The 13,561-nt window shown below is 37.2% G+C and overlaps 1 long non-coding RNA gene across 1 annotated transcript; it reads right to left on the minus strand.

The window, feature by feature from the left end:
* Positions 1 to 1,232: 1,232 nt before the first annotated feature.
* On the minus strand, positions 1,233 to 13,210 carry LOC137479985 (uncharacterized). Its single transcript, XR_011002627.1, has 3 exons — positions 12,358 to 13,210; positions 11,443 to 11,568; positions 1,233 to 1,336 (listed from the first exon to the last, which is right to left on the minus strand). It is a non-coding gene; the product is annotated as an uncharacterized lncRNA (long non-coding RNA).
* Positions 13,211 to 13,561: the final 351 nt, after the last annotated feature.

Consider the following 13,561-nt stretch of genomic DNA (forward strand, 5'->3'; position numbering starts at 1 on the left):
AACAGATGTATTTTTTAATTTAGGATTTTCAGTACAGGCTTAGATCATTCATAATTATACCCTCAGACAAGGAGGGTGGTATAAATAAACTTTAATGGAAAGGAAACAGTCTGTAGAATAAGCATTTTCTTTGAATCATAACAACTCTTTGAATTTAAAAAAGAGACTCTCCTTGAGAGATTGGCTGAAAAGCATTTAAAACATGGCAATCCTTCCCACTTTCTTCTTTGTCTGAGCAGATGGCTGCTGGTCAGAAAAGTCTGAATTTGAAAAATATTAATTTGTCAGGTTGATTCTGGCCCTCAAACATATAACAAATGACCAGCACAGAAATAACAGCAGAGGGAGGCAGGAAATCAGACTGTTGTCTGAGACCTGGTGCTCCTACTGAAGAGCTGAAAAATTATATAGAAAAAAAAGGTACACTAGAAAAATAGCTCAAAGAAAGTAGGACCTTACTGCTCCAGACTCTGGCCATATACAAGCACTAGGACCTCCTTTGAGCTGGAAGGATAACAGCTTTAAATCTCAACAGAGGGAAAGGGAATCAGGCTTCTTTGCTAGGGGCTCCGATAATCCAGAGACAGAAGTCGATAGTGAATTCCAGAGCAGCAGCTGTGATGTTTCCATCTGGGGACCAGAAAACATCTGAATGAATAAGAGAAATGATCTAACAATCAATAACTTTTTTCAAGGCATCACAAGAAGCCTTTGAACAATATCAGAAGAAGGAAAAAAAAAGAGAGAAATGCTGTTCTAATGGAGGGGAAAATGAACACACAAACAAGACCAAATTGACATACAGTATAGCATTATGTTCACAGGAGTAAAAGGGAGAAGAGTCTGGGAACTGAGAGCTTCAGTCCAGAAAAATATTATTTCAAATGTTCTTAGCAAGCTTGACTACGGAAAAAAAAATCCAGTGATTTTGTGGTGACAAAGTGTTGCTTTATTTAATAGAAATCAGTCGTTCTTCCAAAATCAAGTATCACATTTTACTAGACAAAATTTTTGTTCTATTATGCAGATGGCTACAACTTGATCAAAAGAAAAAGGTAAGATGAAAGATCACCTGTCTGTTAGGGTGGCAGGGGGAAAGGGTTAAAAAAAGAAAATGTAAGCAGCAAACCCGAGATCCTAGTTCTTTCTCCCTGTAGTCCTTACTGGGACAGCAGTGTCCAGGCTACACTGGTGGAGTTTTATAAAGTTATTTATAAATTTGAAAGTGCAAATTTACAAATTTGCACTTCCAAATGCAGTGTTGGGGAAGTAGAGGATGGTGAGGTCAGAAACCTTTTCTTGTCATCTCATATCATTCTCATAGGGAAGGTGAAAGCTGAAAAGGCAGACAAAGGAAGAAGAAAAAAAAAAAAAAACCAAAGCCTGTTTCAGACCAAAGCAGGCTCAACCTGCAGTGGAACAACCTGCAATAGAACAGAAATCAGCTCAGGTATTTGAGGTTGAACAGAGTTCTTTCATAACTTACAGATGGCTGAAATCATTCACAGGATTTAAGAATTTGCTGGTCTTGGTTAGTGTCCAGAAAGTCAGGAAACAATAAGAAAATACAGATTGTATAGGTACTCCTGGCTTTAATAGTTTCCAGGGAGCATTTATGTGTTGTCTAAAGAAAAACTTCATCCCAGAGTGATGCAGTTGCAAAGTATTCATCTCCCTGCTAAGGTGGGATATTAAATGGGGGTGTTGTCATGGAGTAAATGAGACCTACTGCTTTGTGAAAACATCACAAAATAGCTGCCTGGCCTTCTCATAGATAAATCTGGCAAGATAACTGGTAGAGATACCACAGAAAAAAACCCAAACAACAACTAAACAAAACAAAACAACCAGCAAATGTCAAAAAACCCCAAAAGCAATATCATTTGGTCAATCTCAAAATTCCTCAAAAATTCAAAAATTCTATTGTAAATTCTCTTGGGCCTTTCTATGTGGTTTGGATTTTTTAAAATAACTGTTGGTGGTTCTATAATAAGAAGTGTATTTCATACTTCATACTTAGTAATATCACTCTAACATATCCCACTTATTTCTAAAAGGAGCATATGTAATGTCTAGTCCATATAATTATACCAAAAAAAAATTCTGAAAACTAAATGAAATTTTGACAGGGTTTGCAGATAGTCTTAGGCGAATGGATTCCTCATTTAGCTCATTTGGAGTCCAGCAAACTCTGATCTTTCTTCACTGGAAAATTGCAGGTCTTCAGGACACTGTGGATTTACTGAAGCCTTGAGTCTCCAGCATTCTGGCCAGGACTTGTCTCATTTAAGCAAGGGGTAATTACATTACAACAGATAATGGCATCCTCACTATTTTGCAGAATTATGCAAAACAGGAGATGAACTATTGTTTGAAGAAATAAGAAAGTCAGTTCCCAGCAGCCAGGTGCTGTCAGAAGGCACCAGTCTGTGAGGCAAGGACAAGCAGGGAGGTCGATTTCTGATTTCTGGGAAGGATCACAGGAGCTCCTGCCTAAAGACCAGAACTGCTCTGCCTAGTAAGCATCCTGAGAAACACTTCCTTGAAACACAGTTGAAAATAATACTCCTCATATTTTATGTCAATGGGTAATTTCAAAGATAAGCCACAGCTCTCTGTGTATTTTTATGAGGGTAGGAAGCAGGGAATGAAATATTTCAGAGCACTAGCAGATTAATACAACTGTGGGATTCAAAAGTTCTGGTGTAGAGTTTAAACACTGTTGTAATAAAATTTGGTCTCTCTGTGCTATGAAATACACACACCCTAATTATTTCATGACATTTCTCACACAAACACAAATGCAGAATATTTTATCACATTGAATAATTTAAAAAGTCATGGACAGATGAAACACCATCAAGTATATGAACTTTAAACAACATCTTTCTGAATCACCTCAACTCTACAACCTTCCAACCTCCCCCTACTACAAAAGCATAAGTTAATGTTATGGTTTTCAATTTCTAAATGTAAGGCAATTAAGAAATGCTGAATTCCATCACATGGGATTCTGTAATCTTTCCAGAATGGATCAAGTCTTAGATTTACAAATTATGTTTTACAACTAAAGATATAATTCACATGTTTAAGGCTCCTGAGATGCTTAATCAATAATCCTCTGAGAAAATGTGTTTTTAGAGTCTATTAACCACTACACATCAAAAGCTATAGGTTTGTAGCATGAATGTTGCTGTCTTCATGTGGAAAGTCATCAATGCCTATTGACATCTCTCTGTTTAATTGCAATTTAAATCATGGTGTATTTCATTAGATCTCAAAATGGATTACAATGCTCCATTAATTTTGTAGTTATGTATGGAAAACTTCTACCAGTGACTCTATGGGTCATATATAGGCCTTGGTTTGTGAAGGGAACTCCTATTGACATCAGTGTGAGTTCTGCACATGGACTGAAGGCATGACACGGCCCATTATTCTCAATTTTCCATAGTACAGTTCTCTGAGAGAGCACATCACAATAGAAATTGCTTATCTGGGATGCATTAATAAATATATTCCAGGTTTATTATCAAGATTGAAAAAATTCAAACATTTTCTGTACTCACATAGTCACACTTTTTCTAAATGGTATTGCTTTTCCTTTTTATTCCTTTCAAATACAACATACAAAACCATTCAAGTGAAAAAAAGAATCTGCTGATGAAAAAACACATCACTTATATTACCAGAAGAGGAAATCAACAATAGGTCTTAACTAACTGCAATTGGGAGCTCTGTAGTTGGTTTCAGATAGAAAGAAATCATTTAATGGAAGTTTTCTGCTATTCTATTTCACAGTCATGAGAAAACTTATTTTAAAAAAATAATAGGTACATGTTGGCCAAAGATGGACTGGCAAGTAGTAGTATGAATTTGAAGGGTGTATTCATTAAGGAGAGGCAGAGCACAAGGTGGTGCAAAGTAGGACATAATTAGCAATGATGGTGAAAAACTTAGTAAACAAAAATATACAGAGAGTATCAATAGGAAAAGTTGTAATGCTGAGATTTTTTTTTAAACTGTGAGGGTAAAAATAGTGGTGATTCTGTTCTCTGTGCTATACACATGGAGCACTGTACCACAGTGGTAGAAGCAACTGATGTTTGGTTAAAGACCTTCGACCCTGCAGCTTTCATGCCACACATCAGGAATGAACTCCAAGCACTCGGGGCTTACCCAGACCTTGAAGACATAGCCTTCATGGGAGGCATGGCATGCTTCTCTTCAAACTGTGTTCTTGCAAGTTAAAATGTGGGAATGGTGCCCACTGCTGCACACTTCTTTGACCCCCACTGCTACCTGTGGAGTGGCAAACCAGGCTTGTATTCAAAGCAAATGATTCATCATCCTAGCAATAAGATTTGAGGGCTACTGAAGATTTTTAGTCCACACTCAATAAGGAGTTCAGTTCAAGGCTGTTTAGCAGCAGAAGCAGGGCTTGATCCAAAGGAGAGCAATGAGCAATGAGCAAGAGCAGAGAGCAGTGAGGGATGGCAAGGATTTTTTGCTCCTGCTGATGTCAGAACAGCTAAGACAGAGGCAGAAAGTACCCTATCCCTTTCCCGCAGCTGGCTCTCCATCAGCACTGCATACCCCAGCATCACAGCCCTTCCTTTCTCCCCCACAGCAGTACCCAAAACAGCTGCTGCTTTGCCCAGAACCAGTCCTAAGCTGGGGCAAGTCCAAAGACCCATGGCATGCACACAGGACCACCAAGGTGCAAACACTGATCTTGTCTTCTTTGGGTGCAGCTTGGGAAAACCAAGAGCAAACAGGCAGCCCAAGTTAATATTCAAGATCTGGTTTACTACCTCAAAGGAAAGTGAGGCACATTTTTAACCCAAACTAGATAGTGATTAAATCTAGGACAGAGTGATTTTAAAAGCATGGAGACAAAACCTGAGGAAACCATAAAAGCGCCTTTACAAGTATCCAAGAAAGTCTGTAAAACTTCTAATATTTTCAGTCAGCACATTCATCAGTACCAAAGACACCCCTCCCTTCAGAATGTTAGCACTAAGGCCTTCTTCAGAAAGACAGTGATGCACCTCTGATTTGAGCAGGGATTTGGAGTGGATCCACATTCCTTAGCCACGTCAGAGACCTAATGAATGGCACCACTGCCCACATCACCCAGAACCTCATTTCCTCAGATTATAGCAAATCATTATAGTGATACTCATCCCCCTGACAACCAATGAAATCTGCCAGTTAAGCTGAAGTGGCCCTGACTCCCCAAAAACTTCAAAAAGACCCACAGCTCTTTTTTTCTTAAGTGGAAGATGGACTCATCAGGGATTGGGAAGGACTTTGCTACGTAAAATGCATATAATTTAAGAATTGCATGGGAGAAAAAAAAGCAATGGACCGTGACAGTGCTGAGCTATTTCCTATCTTTCCAAATGGTGCTTTTTCAGGATGGGTAACCCATTGTTTACTTATTATATTGAACTTGTTAGTCACTGTGGTATGGATCAAAGAAATTGCCATGCCTCAACAAGTTGCTGCAAAGGTTTTTATGGATACTTTTGATGTACTAGATGTTCCTGTGCTGAAATATCATGCCCACATCTTTGATATTACATGGAGGAGGAAAATAAAACCTATGAGAAATAAACAATCAACATGGAAAACGCAGATGGATTTGAACAGCATTCTGGCTCCAGTAAGAATTTTCCCAGTAATGAATTCCATTGCCACCAATAACTCCAGCTGGAAAATAGAGGTTTTGAACACAGTCAAGAAGAATCCATCAACAGTTGAAAAAGTCACTGCACCTATTTAAATCCACATCATCTTGTGCGATCCATTTTTACAAAGCACATGCTGAGTGCTGTGTATGAACCAACAAAGTGGTAAGTAAGACAGGAAGTGCAGAGAAATCTGATACTGGAATAAAGGGAGAGCTGAAGCTACCAGTGAGGATAATGCTGAACCCATATGCTGGCTGTACTTCCTCACTAAGGATTGGGCTTAGCCACATTAGAGCCACCTACTCAGCACTGAAACCCTCCCTCTCACTATTCTCCTCAGCCCTTTTTGTCTTGTGCTGCAGAGGAGGCGCAAGGAAGTTTTGAAAAGTACTTCCTCTTAGTGTCAGGAAGCTTTCTCATTGTCACCCATTGTCCCTGCTCCTTCATTGTGCCTGTGCCTGGGAAATTCAGCACTTCTCAGCACTCTCATGGCTGGCAGAGCTGGATGGGAGGAGCACTGTGCTGAGCTGTGGGATGAGCAGATGAGTGGAGCCTCATAAGAAGACCTTAGTTCTCTTTCTTCTCTGGTTAGTGACAAATTTCTGTAGATTGTCAGAAAGAATGCCGTCTTTTGGCAGTGCTAGGATAGCACACTGGCTATCTTTCAGCTGCTGCATTTATTGTTAAGGTAAGGCACCGTCCTTTTTCATTCAAGAGTGTCTTAAAAGTGTGGATTCTGCCCCTACTTTAGATCAGAGTCTTTTCTCAGGGCAGGATACAGCTGGGACCACCAAAGTCTGTCTCCCACCTAGTCAAGGAGCAGAGGAGCTATGTAAGAAGCCCATGCTCAGTAACTACTAGGCAGAAAGGGGCCACTGGAGAGCGTGCCAGATCTGGGATGGATCCACTGCCTCACACCACCTCAGGCTTCCTCATCCCTTGGCAAAGGAACCAACCCAGAACACTCAGGGGAAGGGTTCTCATTTCAGGGACGTTTCACACATTTGAAACAGGAAGTGGTGAAGTACAGAAGCCTTAGTACAGAGGTATTGGTGTCAGAAGCGTGAAGGGGAAAAGTAACAAAATATTCACATTTAAGGAAGGAAGTATGAGCACTGAAATGGCTGTAGCTGTGGTACCTGATATCCTGCATTCTGTTAGGCAGCAGTCACAGTGAAATTAAATCTGTTCTCTTGCAGTCCATGTAGTCATACCTGAGTATGAGTAGTAGTGGATCCAATCAGAAGAGCGGAACACCTTAGGTGGTGCATAACAGTAAACTAAGCCTGGGTAGTAAAATTTTTGTTTTGTCATCTATTTTTTTAATTACATGGAAATATTAACAGAGTTTCTTCTTCTGATTTTTTCTTTAATGACTGCTTTTAAAAGACAGTAAATAAATTAGCCCCTATTGATCATGAAGCAATAGAGTAGTTAGTACTTTTGATCCATGCAATTGACATAAAAAGATAATGTGTGAAATGCACGAAGCATGTGCATCATGAGTGGCTATTGTCATCAGTAATCTTGCTTTTCAATAAGGAAAAAATTGTTTGGGGAAATTGGTCAAACAGCTATTGCTATTGCATCCACACACTGCTGATTTCTAATATTTTTTCTAAAGATCAGTAATGATATTCTATTAGGGTGATGAGACCAGAATTAATTTAAATAACTTTGTGCCTGATTCATGAAAAACAAAAAAATGCCTCCACAGCCAGGGGCCATTATTTCTGTAATTTTTCCATGCAAAAGTCACGGTCTGTATTCAACTTCCAGCTCAAAAAGACAAGTTTTCAATTTATACAGATAGGATTTTATCTTCACAATCAACTCCAGACAAATGACCTAACTACTAAAAGGAAAAACCCCCTCCACTGTCTAGCTCAGAAATACATGGATCACACAACAAAACTCAAAAATATTTTCTTCTAAAATATCTTTATTTATCCACACCCACTGCAACTGCAATCAAAGAGTAAAATAGGTAGACAGAAGAGAACTGATATATTGATATATTAATAGACCATTTGCCTTTTAGACATCAGTATAATTCCCATTATTAAATAAACAGAAATGCTAAAAATTTTTAGAAGCATGAATCTAAATAAAGATAGGAATTAAAGTAAAACTCAGAGACATGTTGCACTTCTCTAATGTTTGAGCAGTATGTTCTGTTCAATAGCTCACATTTACTTGTTTGCTCACAGCACATCTCAGCAAACTGTGGCAGCATTGTAAACACTGCTTTCATTTTGCTCCTTCGCTTGCAATCTTTTTTTCCATAGTGAGCAAGAGCTGTGTACCTTGGAGAGATATCCCAGCCAGCTGAGAGACAAATTATGTGGGTAGCATAACTTTATGAAAGTGCAGCGGTTAAAGGCACTGTAGGAGAGATTCTGCTCAAAAAATATCAGATGAGTATTGCTTGCTGGTTAGAATATTCCTGTGAAGGGCAAATCATATCATATTTCAAATCTGGCAGAATATTTACAATATTATTTTTACATTTTCCGGTATGATTTTTATTAAAGTGTATACTTGTTTGGGAAAGAACAAGCTCAAACCACCTACCACAAAGATATTATCCACACTTGTGCTGGAAAGTAGTTTTCTTTCTAAAGTTACAAAGAATATTTGAAATTAATAGAAGAAAAACAATGGGGAAAAAAATATCTCCTCAGGTTGTTTATAGTGTGCTTTTGACAGAGCTTTCTGTGTGGCCAGCGTTAGCGGTTCCTTTCGTTTCCCTTCATTTGTGTGTGCAACTTTCACAGCCACAGAGAGATTATTTGCAAAGATATATATATATATATATATATATATATATATATATATATGTAATTGAAAAACCACAAAACCTGGTCAAAAGATGCAGTGGAGGCTGAATTTTAATCCAGTTTTTAAAGGAGTAGCTTGCAAGTTTTTAGGGGTGGCTTAAACTTTTAGTACATAAAAACCTGCAAACCATGATTTTCTTTTGTTTCAGAAAAGCTTACTTTCCACTTCAAATATTAAATCTCCATGGGGAAAATTTTCTTCAGGTGTAAAATATTGTCTGAAAACGGACCCTACTCCCTGCTTTAATATTCCTACTTCAAGAAAGTAACTTACTGATCCCAGATGACAGAGAGGATACAAACAGTAAAATCTCTTTCACATCATTTGTTTAATGAATTTTAATTAATATTTTACTGCTTTTTTTTTTCCAGAAAATATGTTTCTCTCTAAATGCTGCTCTCAGCAAGATAGGAAAGTAAAAAAGAAAAAGGTTCTTATTTGAGTATGGATTGCAGGATCAGGCCCATTGATCTTGGCTTACTTTCTGCTTAGCTTGCAATACAGCAAAAAAATATTAAAGACTCCTAAGGCCTTTTTCAGGTACATATACTACAGTTTCCTGCAGCTATAAATCCTTTTGGTTTAACGAATTTCATCCCAATTACCACAAATTTGCATCCAAGCCCAAGACAAATTCTTTCTTACATTTTTGTTTGTAATTTTAATATTAGCTTGCTTCCTAAATAATTTCTTTAAGATCTTCAGGCTGTTTTACACTTTATTGTTCACTTTTTAAGCATTTTCTGTCCTTATATTTCTATTTAATTCTTGTTTATGCATTTCTCAATAATTTTAAAACATAACCCCAAAAATAAAATCATACCTTTTCTGCTATGAAAACCCTTTGCTTTAATACAAATACAGTGATTCAAGCACCCTTCTGGGGTTTTTTAGCTGTTAGTGTTCCTGGTCTCAAATTTTAGCATCATTATTTAAAATGAAGGAAAAAAATCAACTTGCAATTTAGACAGTTACCAAATTACCAAAACTAGTGCAGCAACTCTTAATGAGTGAAACCATTAACAATTTTCTGACTGCAGCCCCTGTTCAAATACCTTGGACACCTTGTTAGCACAGAATGAGGTGTTCAATCAAGACACTGGGAATTGGAAGTACCAGGGCACAGTTTTGAGTGGTGATTACAAGGGCATGAGTGTGAGTGCCAAAGTAACAGTCTTCTACACTGCAGGAAGCTGAGAAACCTTCAAGTCTACATTTGTAAATCAGCCTGGATGATTACAGCAGTCACAAGCAAAGAACATATGAAACAATTATTTGCACCGTTCTTTTTTAATTTGCTCTTAAAATGAACACAGCGATATTAAGAGCCATTAGTGCTTTGTCTTTGAAAAATTCGTGAGACTTCATATCTTTCCAAGCAGCATCTTAAATTGCTTAAAAGTAGAAATGTAACAAAGAACTATTGTTTTCTGATTGTCCCTTTCACATCAATAATCTAAGCTTACATTAGCATTCAGATATGTCTTTGAATTTTCTTAGAAAGTATTTGTCTCATATGCAGAAGCAATATGATTTTAGGATTTCTACTTTTCTGTTTCTTAATTGCTGTGACAAAGACAGTTTGCCTTTCTTAAATGAGTAAACTTTAAAACCAACTTTTATCACATTAATATTATGTTGCAGATGTAGATCTACTTCCATTCTATTAAAGCAAGAGAGTACAACTCTTTGGGTTTAACTTTGCTACTTTAATTTTATAAAAAGAGTCCTTTATAATAGTTTCCATACAATTCACCCATTTTTTTCTCTAAATCCATAAACTGTAATCCATGTAGAAATAACCCTAAACATTTCTAAAACTCATATTTCAGACACAAAACTTGCAATTAGGACCTTCTTTCATATTAAAGATAAGGAATTTTTGACTAAGGAAGGGATGAGAAAAAGCAAAGAATTAAATCACTCCCAGGAAAAAACTGGGAAAAAAAGATAATCTATTTTTTAAAAATTCAAAGTATCCTGATACATTCCTATACTTCATGGATATATATTATATATATATGTAATTCTAATATTTCACTGCCTCTCATTTGAAGAAATAAATTGTGGTGGAAAGTATCTAAAAACTGGTGCTTTAATTTAAGAGAAATATTATGTTTCTGCTGTGAGTTTTTTGGACAGCTCATCTGATGCTTTTTACAGAAATAAGCAAAGTATATTATGGGCTTAATTAGCATCTCAGCTGTCCTAATTGCTTATATAAATAGCACATAGAAATTCATTTTTGTTCTTTTTGATCATCAAGAAACATTATGCAAGAACTTTTCACACAGGACCTTTTTCTTACATGTATTATTGTAGGAACATAAAATACTTATTTCAAATTAATACATTTTGGTAATAATTATTTTCTTGCATAATTCTATTTGTAATCATGCAAAAATAGCTAGTTTTCCAATTTTAAATGCATCATTATATCTAACAAGTCCTGAATTCCTGTCATATCAGTCTCTGGCTTTACTACTGGATTCTGGAAACTCCTCAGAACAAGTCTTTTAGCACTACAAGAAATAGAAAATTCTGATTCTCTATCTAATATTTGAAGACTCAAAAATTATTAAAACAACACAGGCAGCCTGCACTAAAACAAAACTCCAGACTGTGATGTACTTCACTGTTAATGACACGCTGGGGAACTAAATTATGCTGTAGGGAATGCAAAAGTGCAGCACTAGGGATCTAAATTATGCTGTAGGGAATGCAAAAGTGCAGTATCTCTGCTGCTATTTTGCACTTGGTTTTTTTCTACGTAACTTTAAATTATGTTTTGCTGTAAATTTTGTACCTAAGGGTGCAGAAGCTTTTAGGTAATATTATAGTTACATTGCACTTAAAAATATAGCTGAATGTTCTTACCCCTCCCCCGCTGCCCAGCTATACCTACCAGCAGCTGAAAAAAGCAGTAATTGAAATTAAAGGCTCCTCCAGCACGTAGGAACGTCTGGGTTTAATAACCGGAGGGGTTTCAGGTGCAGAGGGCGCTGTTGTTCGTGTATTCTGCAAGCATTTCCTGAGCAGGGAGAGAAACAGAGATCCACCAGTTTAATGTTTGTATTTTTAAGCTTTCCATAAAATGTCAGTGGAATTGCTGACATATAGATGCTACCTTCCACAGTATGTGATGAATTTCCTGAAATAAATCCTTTTCGTAGCAGTCTAGAAGGGAGATGCCAGCTATCGTCACCAAAGTGAAATGTTTTTCACTGTTTCCACTTTACAGTCCATTTACCAAGATTTCATAACCCAGCCACAAGGTTCCTTCCATCACACATTTTCATATAAGGATATTTCAGTTATTTTCATTTTAAAAGCACGCCAGATGTGTTTAAGTGTAACTTGCAATGCAAAGTGTGAAAACAATTTGAAACACATCACTTCAGTGCCATTCTTCACCGAAGGGAAATATTTCTGAAATATTTTTTGCAGTTCATACCTAGTTGTTTCAGGTGTTTTGCCCATAACAAATTATTAACTACTTATACCCACAAAAACCAGTAGAATATACCATTTATATCTTGAAATAATCTTCTGCACAATAACTTTTCTTTTGAGTTTTGCTAATGCATTTCTTGGCATTATACCTCTACACACATAACTAACAGCTTTAAAGATATCATTAGTTCTTTGAAGTAAATTGTTTTCTAAATCCCTATACAACGTACTACATCTTCTCATGCATTCACATTTTCTCTTTTCCCCCACTGATAGAAAAAAACTACCATGCCTAAAAAAAAGAATGGAAAAAAAAAGGCAAAAAACCTAATGACAATTTAGACCCACAGAAAGCCAGGAAACTTACAGTTACAGCAGAAATTTTGGTTTAAACTTGAATAATTATAGCTAAGGCATTTGGCTGGACAGGAAAGGATGGTCATCCTGCAGTCCTTTTCTGGAGTCAGTGGAAGTTCAGCCTCAGTGGGAATTACAGATTCAGGCATCAGAGATCCTGGATCAGCTCCTGTACTGAGTTTCCTGTGCTACCTAAGCCCAACAGGGTGTATTAAAGCCAAAGCAACAGGCTTTGTCTAGTTCCAGGTTGTGACTTTAAATCAAACTGAACTGCTCAAGCAATTTTATTAAGTTCAACATTTATTTACCCGTAAAATCTGACCTTACCTAAAAAGTTATTACTTGAAAGAAAAGAACTGAAGAAGATTATGTGATATACTTTACTTTTCTTCTCTAATAAATTTTATTGACTCCTGTATTGCACTACAGTCTAATGCATCTGCATTCTAAAGTGTCCAAAAACATCCACCTGGGAAATCTGATTTTTAAAATGAAGCTACTAGGTTAAACAATAAATGTTGGGAGAAATACATTTCTCATGCGTCACTCCTGCCGTGGGGGTCTCCAACATTTGCAAAACAAATTCCACATTTCAAAGAAACAAAAACCCATCAGAATACGTGGCTGACTGAAACTGCTTTTTGCACAAGGTTTGTATTCCCCATAAACCAAAACTTTACGTGGTTAAAACAGCGACTACATTCTAATAAAAACCAGCCATTGATAGTTGTTCTCCCTGAATCAACGCTCATTGAAAAGTTTCCCACCTGATAAAGGCTTTAATATAACCAAGACAAAGTTGCATTTTATGATTGGCAAGTTCTTTGCGCCCCAGCTACCCCCATCCCGGTGGAGTGGGGCTCCAAGATGCATTTTCGCCCTGTCTTTATGTCAAATCACTGCCATCAAAACAATGGCGCACATTACATGAAAATCTTGTGCAAATGAGCCATAATGGAAGTGAATGACAATCTTGTAAGACCGTGCAGCAGGATTCTCCTTTGATCTGAAATATTGTTAATCTTTCTCAAACATAACACTAAGTATACTTGGCAAATCCTGGATGAGAAAGTCCCCATAGTGCGGCTCTGTGGACAGCCAGCCAGGAGCCAAGCACAGCCTGCCACAAAAAGGGGCACAGCCACGAGAGAGGAACACACCACACTCAGCCATGAGCTCTGCAATAGCTACAAATTTGTTTACAATTCAAAGGC

The sequence above is a fragment of the Anomalospiza imberbis genome, chromosome 10 (assembly GCF_031753505.1).
Source record: "Anomalospiza imberbis isolate Cuckoo-Finch-1a 21T00152 chromosome 10, ASM3175350v1, whole genome shotgun sequence".
Lineage (NCBI taxonomy): Eukaryota > Metazoa > Chordata > Aves > Passeriformes > Viduidae > Anomalospiza > Anomalospiza imberbis.